Source organism: Delphinus delphis, chromosome 4 (assembly GCF_949987515.2).
Source record: "Delphinus delphis chromosome 4, mDelDel1.2, whole genome shotgun sequence".
Classification (NCBI taxonomy): domain Eukaryota; kingdom Metazoa; phylum Chordata; class Mammalia; order Artiodactyla; family Delphinidae; genus Delphinus; species Delphinus delphis.
In genome coordinates, this window is record NC_082686.1 from 58209997 (window position 1) to 58222928 (window position 12932).

The following is a 12932-nucleotide window of genomic DNA, read 5'->3' on the forward strand; positions in this document are numbered from 1 at the left end:
TTTAAACCCAGATCTCCCTGACTCTAAAATCAATGATCTTTCCATTGTACTCTGCAAATAAAAACTTCTTGATTCTTTTTATAGGCATAATATTAAAGATAACTTTAGTATAAACAGTTGTTCCACAAATTGGACAAGAGTTGAGAGTGACCAAGTTAAAAGCTTCAAAGATTTTTTAGGTTATTACTGCAGAGAGAGGAAAAGATGTACAGATTCAGGACATGAGCTAATCAAGTCCAACCAGCCATTTGGAAAACTAATTCCAAATGAAATAATACATAAATAATTCATCATATTACTGTGTGCAACACTTCACCTTTCCTTAGCTGAGAGGGGTGGCTAAAGAAAAGTACCATCAGGTACTGTAACCACTACAGATCCTAGAGAAGGGAACAGGGAAGGAAGTTCTGCTGTGCAGTTTACAACACAATATCCCTGGTGGACAACAGGGAATGGCAGACAGAGGTAGGTGTGGCAACAGAGGTAGGTGTGGCTGGATCTGTGATTAAATAGGTCACTTTGTTTTAAAGAACCCAGGAAATGGAAGAAGTAGAAGGAAAGTGCTCATGTCTTTTTATTTTTTCTTTCTATTTAAAAAAATACCATCGTAGGGCTTCCCTGGTGGCGCAGTGGTTGAGAGTCCGCCTGCCAATGCAGGGGATGTGGGTTCGTGCCCCGGTCCGGGAAGATCCCACATGCCGCGGAGCAGCTGGGCCCGTGAGCCATGGCCGCTGAGCCTGTGCGTCCAGAGCCTGTGCTCCGCAGCGGGAGAGGCCACAACAGTGAGAGGCCCGCGTACCACAAAAAAAAAAAAAAAAAAAAAGTACCATCATAACTATAAAAAGTTCTGGTAATAACAATTATTGCAATAGTAATAGGTGTTAAACTCTGAGCGCCTTCTATACATTTAAAGATGTTGGGGTCTGCTTTTCACATTTAATATAACCCTTGTACCTTGTTGATCTCTTCTATCTTCAGGTTGCCGTGGCATTATGAAAACTCTTGAAAACCATACTAACTCATTGGAAGTGAGATGTTTTGCTGAGTTTAGTCACTTTACAAAATCACATTAAACGAATACTCTTTGAGCCCTTTCCATGCACCAAGTCTTGGAGTGTGGTTCACGCAAATGTGAATAAAATGACCCCTCTAGCCTTCAAGGAGCTTGGCTATAGTAAAAGAGACAGAGATGTCAACAAATAAAACAAGATGGTGAAGGAAGGTCAATGAGGATCATTTTTTTTCTGGTCTAGTGATTTGGAATTACTCATTACACAGATGTTTTCTCTGATATCATTCCTATTTAGAGAAGAGGTGGAGGGGAGTATTGAAGAGCATGAACTCTAGAACCAGGTTGCCCTGTGTCCAATTCTGCCTCTACAAACTTATTAGCTGAGTGACCATTTACTTCTCTGTGCCTCACCCTTTTCACTTACAAAATGGAAGTAGTAACAGTACTTACCTCAAAGCGTTGTTATTAATTAGTTTAATTAAGACTGTAGTATATTTGGACAAACACCTGGCAGATACAGTAACAACTGCTCTCAATAACTGTTAGCTATATTTTCTTAGATATGAATATTGTCAACCTAACTATGGCCATTCTAGGTGTGTTGTGTTGGTAAACATTCTCCTCAGAACCTTAGAGGGAGAACGACTGTCTCTGAGATGTCTGTCTAGTCAGGAGTCTTGCTGGTATTGTTCGAGGCCACGAAATGTTTGCACCCATAGTGCTTTGGGTCAAAGTCATTCATTTTTGAGCACCAACTACATGCCGGGCATCGTTTTAGGAGTACTGTGGCTATATCACTGGAGAGAGCAGACAAAAATCCCTCCCTGCACAGAACTTACATTCTGGTGAGGAGAGTCAGATAATAAGCACAATAGAAAAATACATTTTATAATATGATAGAAGGTGATCGTTCTGTCATTAAAAATAATAAAGAAAGCTCACTAGTATGTGGAACGCCTTTTAAATTTTAAGTAGAGTGGTCAGGGTAGACCTGAGGAACATGGTGACGTTTGAGCAGTGTCTTAAAGGAAGTGAGAGAGTAAGCCATACTGGTACTTGGGGTGGGGGAGGAATTCCAGGCAGAGAGGACAGCTAGCGCAAAGGCCCTGGGATGGAAGCATACTGTCTAGGACTCTAGTCCAGGAATATTGAGGAGGCCATTATGGCAGGAACTAAGTGAGTGAAGTGGAAGAAGTAGGAGCTTAAATCAAAGAATGGCACATCATGTATTGTCCTTCCAGGCCATTCTATAGCCTTTGGCTTTAGCCCTGATTGAGATGGGGACCATTGCAGGGTCTTGAGCAGAGGAGTGATATGAGTTGTCTCAATGTTTGAAAACGATCGCTCTGGCAGTGTGTTGAGAACTTCCTTCATGGGGACAAAAGTAGAAACAGGGCAAGGATAAAGTCAAGATGTGATGGTAAATTAGGGTGTTAATTAACAGTGGAGGTGGTTAAGTAGTTGAATTTTGGATTTATTTTAAAAGTAGAGCTGAAAAAATTTTTTCTGATGGATTGGATTTGAAACGTGTGAGAAACAGAAAAGTCAAGGATGACACGAAGCTTTTCGGCCTGATATGAGGAAAACTTCATTTGGGACAGGGTGGTTGGGAGACAGAAGGAGGAATTTCAGGATTTCAGTGTCAGAAATGTTATGTGGGAGTAGCCTAGTAGGCTAACTGGGCAATAGCCTGGAGCCTGCAGTTCAAGAAGAGATGGTCAGGCTGGAGTTAAAATTTGGGAGTCATTACCACATATGTGATCTTTAGTGTCGTGAGATCACCAAGGGTGTGAGTGTAGATAGACAAGAGATCCAAAGCCCGAACTCTGGGGACTCTACTGCTCAGACACTGGGAGAAGAGAAGGGACCAGCAAGCAATCTTCTTCCCAAAGAAGACTAAGAAGGAGCAAGCAATGGAGTAGGAAAAAAAAAAAAAACATGAAAAAGTTGTGGAAGTCCAAATAAAAGTTTTCCAGGAGGAACAAGTGTTCCACCATTGATTTCTGCTGATAGTTCGAGTGAGATGAGCCCTGAGAAAATGTCCAGTTTAGGAGTTTGACCTTGACAGGAGGCGTTCTAGGGGACAGAGCAGAAGCAAAAGCCCAATTGGAATAAATGGGTAGAGAAAACTTGGAGACAGCTTTTCTTAACAAGTCTAAAGGAGTTTTGCTGCGGCTGAGCAGAAGAAAAGGAGCAAGTGGCTGGAGGGGGAAGTGGATTCAAGAGAGAGTTTTTAAGATGGGAGAAATAACATGATTTTATGGTGATGGGATGATCCAATCGGGGAAACTGCTGAAGTATTTAAGTGTTGGATTGATTCCTGTATGTTTCTGTGCGGAAAAGAGCCAAGACAGGGGAAACTAATTCCTATAAAACACCAAGCAGTTCATAGGTGAGCCTTTCCTATAAATTAGAAGTCAGACTTTTACTTGCACAAATGAAAAGTGCATTATAAATAAGCTATTTGTTGAATGCCTACTGAGTGCCACTCGTGGTGTCAGGGACTTTGTATACATTATCCGGAAGCTTATTAACCATCCTGAACATCAGCTATCTCTGTCACTACACTGTTAATGACACTGTTGCTAGGAGCTAAAACGACTTGGCCAACCAAAGCCATAGTGATCATAAATTAGTCTGCACTTTATTGTGCTCTTTCTTGCTGTTGTGAGTTCCGCGAGGGTCGACGACCTGCCTCTCTGTTAGCCCAGAGATTCACCCAGAACTTGGAAGAGGTTCACTCACACTCATTCGTGCGGAGATCGACTGAGGCCGCCCTGGGTCCATTTGGTCCCTTTCCGTGGAGACACCCGCCGTTCACATCAGCATTGTTTTCATTGGTTGCAGCAACGAGAAAAACACGTTGGAAAATATAGAAACTTTCAAGAGAAGTAACTGAAACGAAATCAGTACAAGTTAGTTTAAAATCCTCCGCTGAGGCCGTTCCCCAACCATTTTGCAAAACTGCTTTTCTGACGCATCAGGTGCCTGCCCGCGGGCGAACTGTCGGGAGGAGGTGAGGTCACCTGGAGTTTCCCGGTAGAAACCTCACCGTCGGGCGAGGAAATCGTCGCTCGAGGACGTGTACCCACCCGCCCTCTTCCAGCTCATTAGGAAAGCCTGCCACAAGGTTTCTACCACGGCTGTAAACGCGGCTCCGAGAAGCTGGCGCCCCGTGATGGGGAGACCAGCCAGACCCCTGCTGCAGCAGTAAAAGCCCCAACTGCAAACTGCCTGGCACCTTCACCGACTTCACTGCTCCGAGTCCCTCGGTGCCCGCCGCGGTGGTTACGAAGGGGGCCGGGGCACAGGACCGAGCCGCGCGGAGCCCACCACCGCGGCCCGAGGGGGACCGCACCCGGCGGCTGGGTGCCCGCAGCGCGCCTTCCCTCCCTCGCCCTGGGGACCCGGCCGCGCCGACGCGCCAGGTGAGGAGAAGGCGGCGGCCGGCGGGGTAGAAGGGGCCGCGCAGGCTCCGCGCGTCCGGGCCGCATCCCCCGGGCGTCGCCTCCCCCGCCGCCGAGTTGGTCGCCGCCCGTTTGCGCGGCCGAGGGTTGTGGGCGGAGAGGAGGCAGTGGCCGCCGGGGCCAGGAGGGGCGCGCTGGCTGCGCACAGCGCGTGCTGAGTGGCCGGGCGGCTGCGGCTGGAGCTGCGGCGGGGCCGGGGGTCCGGGGCTGGAGGGAGGGTGGGAGGGAGGCGGGGCGAGGGCCAGGCGAGGGCCGCTGGAGCCGGGGGAGAGCGGCGGCGCGGAGAGAAGATGAGACGGTGAGTGGCTGCCGGGGACGCAGAGTTTCTTGCTTCTCTTGTGGGCTGCAGGGACAAAAGCTCGGGCTGGGGTTAGCAGAGCCCGGGCTGAGCAGCCTCTGGGGCCCCGAACCCCAAGAATGGGTGGACCTCGGTTGAGAGGATCCTGGGGAGGCAGTGGCGGGGTGGAAGAGCAGCTCGCAGAACGGTTGTAGGAAACGGGCGGGATTTGGGGGAGCCTGAGGCAACTTTTGCCGAGAAGTCTGGAATACCCAAGGAGAGAGGGATCGGGATCTTGGGGCTAGAGCTGCTTTGTCGCCGTGGGCGGAGGAAAGAGTCCGCTGCTGGATGGTATGGGCGCGGAATTCAGAAAAGACCCCCTCCCCCAAATATCTAGCTAGCTGCCCTCCTGGCTCACTTTGTTTCAAGAGTGGGGCTCACTAGTTTGAACCGCCCAGAGACTCAAATTCCCATTTGGCCTTGGGTGCCCCCCAAAATTTATGGTTGGGGCGGTCTCCGCACCCCTAGAGATAGCGGCTGGAAGTAGAGAATGTTTTGAACCCCTGTTTCACCCGCGCCTGGCACGGCCGAGGCGCAGCTTGAAATGTTTGCTGGTACATTGAATAACTTAGTTCTAGCAGTCATCACTTATTAAAGCGCCGAGGGCCGGGCTAACTCCCGCCACCGCCAGGAAATTAAAAGGCTGACAGGCTGTCGCTTCCAGACTTGGGGTTTCCTGTTTGAAAGAGCTTCGGAAGTCGAACCTGCTACCCATCTACCTTTCTCATGTAAAAGCGGGAACTGCGCCCTCAGCCTTTTATGTCGGTAGACTTTCCCGGGGCTGGAAATCCTCTCGCCCGGCCCTGCCCTCATCCCTAGAAGTCTTCCTTCTGCTGCTCTAAAGAAGCTCTCAACAATTCTAGAATGCACAGCTAGTCACAGCCAGACGCAGCTGGGAGTGGAACTAGAAGAAGAGGCATAAAAATGTGGCGTACTTTTAGTGTAAATATATGTCAGCCACATTTCCCTTCATTGTATGAATGTATTAATTACAGATATTTATTATCAAGTATTGGACGCGTAACTTTAAGCTTCCTAGTTTGGCTTAATTTAGGTGTTTGAGATATGTCTCCGAGATTCTAACATCTGAATTCAGCTGGGAGAGGTCTAAATGAAGTTCACAGTTTCAGAGTGTTAGTTAAACTTTTGCCCTGAGAGCTCTTGAATTCTTGGTTCCTGGTAGGATAGCAACAGAGTAGTTGGATTTGGGATAAATAAAGCTTTAGAGCTGCCCACTATTTTAACAGAATGGCTACATCCCCGGTACCATTGCCCTCAATTGTGTAAATATTTGTTTGAATAAAGAGCTAAGGTTCTTTGAAAAGTAACAGTTGTGTCTATTCATGATTCCCTTTTCATATCCTGGGCTTAAGTTATTTAAAATGTTTTGTATTTTATTTTATTGTTTTCGTTTTACATATTTAATGTGGAAATTTAAACATTATATGTACTTGAGAAACTCTGTAAAGTCCCCAAAACGTTTATAACTGGAGTTTCCTTTAAAAGTGAGGGGGAATAGAGCTTTTGCTCTTAGTTGACTAGTGTAGCCTTCACCTCCTGAGACCAGAGGTTTGCAAATCCCAGCCTTTTTCACAAATGAAAAAATGAGATGTTGGGCTAGGAGTAGCCATCATTTCAATTTGCAGACTTCAGTCTGTTCCATGCAACTGGCAGACGCTGTTCTTTTGGGCTGAGGACTGACTTTAGGGGGTGTCTCCTGTATCCCTATTTGAAGTGAGGGAGGAAAAGATAGCTGGGAAATTCTCCTAAGAGCTTGCTACCTCCTATCTTAAAGAACACCAGACGAAAGCTGGAACTCTTTAGCAACCTTTTCAGAAACATTTTATTTACTGGCTTTTGCACGAGAGGGAAGAAAAAGCTGAAGTGATTAAACCCACCACTGAATTTTGCTGTTTTCCTCAAAGCCCTCTTTTGAGGTCTGTACTGTAATGCAGGGGTTGATTCTGGAGTGCACCAGAGGACTTGCTGTGAAAAACGTGATTGCTTTTAAATACTTTTAAAGAGCAGTTGAGGTTATGACTCTGTATGCTAATTCTCAACCCTTAGCAGAAAGGCGGTTGGCTCTATGAATAACTTGGAAAGACAGTGGTTTTGTACATCTTCCAAGTGGAATACATGTGCGTTATAAATCTGACTGTTAGATCTTGATGTACTTTACTTATTAACTGTGGAAATGTCATCTATTTGAAACAAAAACAACTTTTAAGTGATGTGCTTTATTATAAAGCCCTGGTATACACAGCAGCTGTGGTTCTGAATGGAGGAGGGTGGGGTGGGGGTAACTTGCTCCCCAGGGGTTATTGGCCAGTGTCTGGAAACATTTTTGGTTGTCCCAACTCGGGGCAGGGGACAACCCCAGTTGCCAACTGGGGCTGGCCTCTAGTGGGTAGAGGCCTCAGATGATGCTGTGTAATATCCTATAATGCACAGGACACACAAACAATGAATATCTAGCCCCAAACTCTTCACTAGGGTATTACCTTGAGGACATATGTTAACAAGATTAGGGATCTTAATCTAATTTGGATCTTCTAGAAACTGACGGTATTTTTGCTCAACACAGAGAGACCTTTTTGTCTGCAGCAGATTCTTTTGTCCTTGGCATTAAGAGTCTTAATATACCATAGATGTGAAGGAACTTGTGTTCACTGACTTTGAGTTGGCTTAAAATTACAGAATTTTGGAGTGCTACAGTGCAAGGGAGCCTCAGAGATCACTGAGCTCAACTTTTTTGTTTTATAGACACAAAAACTGAGATGCCCAGAGATGGTGATTGGTAAAGTCTCAAGTGTGTTAGTGACAGATGTTAGTTTTAGATAAAACCCAGGATTAGAGAATTTAGAAACTGATATTCAGGCATATGTAAGTTTTTAAAAAATGGACCTGACCCTTTGTGAGAATTTAGAGGTCACATTCTCTGTGAGGAAATAAATAAACTCTTTGATGGGGGAAGGGTAGCATTAGCCATGGTGACTGTGGAGCATATGCCTGGGTGTGTCAGCCCCAAGAAGAACATAATTCTATTGTGCGACCTGTGACACTCCACGTCTGATGCCTGCACCATCCTTCCCATGGCAAAGTGGGCAACAGATGGTTCCACATTCACAGCAGATGCTATGGTACAAAACAGAACATTTGAGATTTTTTGTTCCTCCCTGCCTTATGGGTTAAGAGTAGAGGGCATGAATGGATAGGGTTGTCTTGGAGAGAAGAGAGGATGAGAGAGGCCTCCTGAATACAGAGTTAAAAAAGACACCTGGCATATAAGGAAATGAGCGTGCTTTGGGGCAGTTGTGAGGGATATTCATAAGCTGATGAGTGGATATGTAAGATAAATGTGATATTTGCGTAGAACTTGGGTTAGGAATCTGAAGACATTTCAAGCTTGGCACTTCTTTGGGGGAAGAGGGCAAAATAATAATGGGGGTAAAAGGAATCTCAGAAATCCTCTTATCTGAATCTGCTCACTTGGCCAGTGAGAACCTCCTAACTCCTGTTTCATTGTACTTTCTTGTACAACCCCCAGTCTTTATCTTTCCATCTGTTTACTTAGTGGGGAAGAAAATGATAGTAATATAAAGTTTTTGTTCATTTTCTGGGACAGTGTAAAAAGCATGTATTTGTGAATGGCTCTGCTTATAGAAAGGAGTTATCTCAAAGAGTTTTTTTTTTTTTTTTTTTTTTTTGCGGTACGCGGGCCTGTCACTGTTGTGGCCTCTCCCGTTGCGGAGCACAGGCTCCGGATGCGCAGGCTCAGCGGCCATGGCTCACGGGCGCAGCCGCTCCGCGGCATGTGGGATCTTCCCGGACCGGGACACGAACCCGCGTCCCCTAGCATCGGCAGGCGGACTCTCAACCACTGGGCCACCAGGGAAGCCCTCAAAGAGTTTTTGACGATCAGAAAAGTTGTGCACATATGGCTGCTCTCACATTTTACATTACTACGATTAGCCGTTAGTCCTGTGATTATGGATTTTAGTTGTGTGCTAAGTGGTCCTGCCATGGTAGTTATAATCCTCAAATCTGGGAGGTTCTGGAAATATAGAAGAAGTTTTTAGTGTGCCTTTCTTGGAAGAGCTCCGAACCTCGCTGTGGTAGGTTCTTATCATTTTGACAACTAGCCAATGGGTGTACCTCAAAGCCGAGTACATAGTAGTATATTTAGAAATGATTCAGAAGTGATGACTTTTTAAAGAGGGCTGCTCTCTGCAGGTGCTGCAGTAAAGGGGTATAGCACCCTTTTCATTATCACCTTTCGGGTAGTCATTCTTTTTTTTTTTTTTTTTGTCGTGTAGTCATTCTTGTTACTTATTTTTCAGGTGATGGAAGAGAAGATGAGTTTGTTTTTTTTATAGTTGTTGGCTGGAAATATTTGTTGGCGTTTGATTAATGTGACTCTTATCTTTTGAAAGTGAATAAAACCAAAAAGGGTAGCTCAGATTTTCAAATCCCTTCAAAATGAGTATTTGGTAAGGCAGAACTTGTTTCTGCCACCCAGAAATTCGAACCTTCTAAGGGTTAATTTGCAGAGTTGTTTTCATGATATTTAGGAATGTTTTTAGATGTTGAAAAGAAGGTTTGTGCTGTATCTGCTTTAAAGGCAAGATTGTTATCTATAGCAGCTAATGATCAGCAGGGGAAACCCAAATATAAAAATCATTTTAATTGAAATTCAGTGGGAAGGCTAGGGGCTGGAGAAGCTTGCCATACAAAGAAACAGGTAAATAAGGTATAGAGTAACAGGCTGAGTTAGCTGGAGACTTTTCTGAGAGGTTTTTACAAGAGATATTTGTTTTGCTTAGTGTGAGTGGGTTGAGTTTATTAGATGAACTCCATTTCCTTACTTTGCAAATTAAGGGGAAGAAAAAGTTTGTTCATGCCTATATTTAATATTGTTACCTCAAGCAGGGTCAGCTTTTTCCAAGATTTGCTGCTAAATCTAGAGTTCAGTGGAAATCAGTGTTGATCATCTTAGCATATTTTGTTTGCATGCAGCATGTGACCTCTCCAGATGGCGATGTGCTTGTGGAGTCTGCATAAGGAATGGCAAAAACGCTAAAAGTTACAATCTTTCTCCTCGATTTGTTTCTTGAGCACCGTATTGCTAAAACAAGGGCAGGTAAAAGCAAAGGAAAGCCAGCTTCTGCGTTTGTTTGTCCAGTTCAGATGCAGCCTGAGTAGTGCTTCATAGTCAAGAGATATTCAGAGGGGACTGGGAAGTGAGGTCTGGCTGCCACACTGCTTACATCATTGCAGAAGTAGGTTTTTGAAAACATATTTAGTAAGGAAATTGCAAGCCATGGGAATGTAGACAAAATATTTCTTATACATCATGCCGAATCAAATAGCCGTATTATATTACACTAACATAACTCTGACCAGGCCTTCTTCCCACTACGTTATGCTGAAATAATTTACCATGCCCTTGGAATGTCATGGGCAACCGCACCGGTGCAATCTTTTCCCAGTTAGGTAGCTAGCTGCCACCTTATCACTAAAACATGTTTCTGTTCTGTAGTCATTTCCATTTCCTGCGTTGTATAACTGGCACTCCTGTGTTATTTAACCTGTGTCTATGGGAGCCTAGAAAGTTGGAGCAGAAAGAACATCTAGTTCACCCTCACCGTTTTAAATATGGAGAAACCTCTGCTAAAACAAGGTGAAGACGGGCCAAGGGATTTGCTCTGGCTCTTTCTTCTGTTGGTTATTTTGGCAGAACCAGGACGAGGGTCGGGTATCCTGACTCATGTTCCTGGCAGTCTGTCCCGTATTTTTTGCGCTAGATTGGCCATGACAATAAAAATAACATCCTAATGTAACCATTTCCTTTATTAGGGCTTTTGGTCAGATATAAAAAACAGCATTGATTAAATTTAGTGTAGTCAGTTGTTTACTGACCTCTGCTGGTTCAAGTCCTTTTTCCTTTTCCTTCCAAGCAAAATAAATGGTTAAAAAAGGTAGGTCGCAACAAAGGGAAATATTGTCTATAACACCCACTTTGCATAACCTACAGTTAAGTAATGAAGAGATGGTATCATTATTGTTTTGTTTTGTTTACTTTATAGTATTTTTTTAAAACCCATCCACTCAGTTTTTGAGTTAAAGGGAAAAACACTATGACCATGGGTGATGTGGTCACCTTGTGTTTGTTCCATCCATCCTGAGCCTACTTATCCCCTGACTATTCCCAGTTCACAAGTATTGGGTAAGGGAATGGAGAATAGTACGTTTGGATTTGGTGAATGTTACTTTGAAAAAACAGAAGCTGACTCTGAAGAGAATGTATTTTGATCGGTAGTGTGGAATGGGGACAGGATGCTGTAAAGATAAGAGTTTGCTCCCACCAACTCTCAGCTTCCAATTCCAGCCCATAGGGGTGGTTTCAGGGTCAAGAGAGAGCATCTTCATCCCCATGTGATCCCAGAGTCAATATTTTTCTTGCATAAATTGGTTTTAGAGGATGCTTTTTCCTGGAGTACCCCTCTGCTTCAGGAAGTAAATCTGAAGCACAGATGCAAACAGACATTCAAGACCTCCAACCTAGTTATTCCATGACTCTGTTTCTTGGCTTTGTCTCACTGTGGTGATCACATAATACAGGAGGATTGTTCAGAGGCTACAGTCAGAATCACCTAAACCCGGGGATGAATTATGCCAATGATCAGGAATAAGAAACATCTGGAAATATTTGCTTTACTTGGGAAAATTTTAGAAACCTTTATCTTCAACTAAAGCTATCTTAGGATTCTATAAAGAACCCTGAAAATATGGGTCTGTAATTTCCTACCTAAAGAACTCTCCCACTTTCAGAGAAGCCATCACATAATTTAAGAATCTATAAAGTATGTTGGTCTCTATCTTAGCATGAATATGGAAGGGTGTGTGTGTGTGTTTTAATGGTTTTTTGAGGCTGAAATTCTTCAAGATATGGCAGGTTTGTCAGTTTTTGTGTTTACATTTTAACTTTCTGAAGAGGTGGGTTTTATTTGAATATGCATAGTAGTGAAATTTAGCTACTGTGACCTACCATTATCTTGCAAGTATCCGAAATATAATGGCCTGATACTTGTAATCTAGACAATGCATTTCCTTTCAGATTTCTCCAAGGTACTTAAAAAAAAAAATCCGCTTTTAGGAGCTTAATTCAATATGACAGAAGGTTAGTATTTCGTACTTTTTAAAAAATCAGCAAGGAGCTACTGTATGAACACATCCTTCTTTGTAAACTGAGCCACTATTGTTTTTAAGTCAGTATATATTCATATATTTTTATTCATATTGGTTTTCGGAATGCACACATCTTTTACTTTTTAAATATTTTTATTATGGAAAATTTTAAACATACATAAAAATTAAAAGAATAATGCAGTGAAATCTCATGTACCCATCATTCAGTTTCAACAGTTACCTACATATGCTAATATTGTTTCATCTGTAGACCTTACTTCCCCCCAAACATAGATTGTTATAAAGCAGATTCCAAATACTGTAGTATTTTATTCATAAAAAATTTAAAATATAAATCTAAGAGCTTAGGATTTTTAAAAAATACAGCAAATCATTATCACACCTAAAAACAAAAATGGCAGTAATTAAAATATCTTTTTTCCAGTCAGTGTTCAGATTCTCTGATTGTCACATAAAATTTTTGTTTAATAGTTGGATTGTTCAAAACAGAATCCAAACAAGGTCTACAAGGTCTACATATTGCATTTAATTGTTAATTGGTGTATCTCCTGGTTCTTTTTAAATCTAGAACTGTTCCCTCTCTTATTTTTTTCCTTGTCATTTGCTGGTTGAAGACATTGGTTATTTTTCTGTAGACTTCCACATGTTTTAGATTTAAGTGATACTGTCTCCATAGTGTTGTTTAATGTATTCCTCTGTTCTTTGTATTTTCTGTAATCGGAGACACCATTTTTTTTTTTTTTTTTTTAATAAATGTATTTATTTATTTATTTTTGGCTGTGTTGGGTCTTTGTTGCTGCACATGGGCTTTCTCTAGTTGTAGCGAGTGGGGGCTACTCTTGGTTGCGGTGCGTGGGCTTCTCACTGTGGTGGCTTCTCTTGTCACAGAGCACGGGCTCTAGGCACG

At 43.3% G+C, this 12932-nt stretch overlaps 1 protein-coding gene across 11 annotated transcripts in view; it reads left to right on the plus strand.

Moving 5' to 3' along the window:
• PHLDB2 (pleckstrin homology like domain family B member 2) overlaps window positions 1-12932 on the plus strand; it is a 244659-nt gene that overhangs the window by 110888 nt on the left and 120839 nt on the right. The window contains exon 1 of one of the 11 annotated variants that reach the window (XM_060010620.1): window positions 4731-4777. The exons of the other annotated variants lie outside the window; for them this stretch is intronic. The gene's annotated coding sequence lies outside the window, so the exon portion shown is untranslated. Of the gene's footprint in view, window positions 1-4730; window positions 4778-12932 lie in introns of those variants that run through there. 11 annotated transcript variants of the gene reach the window in all.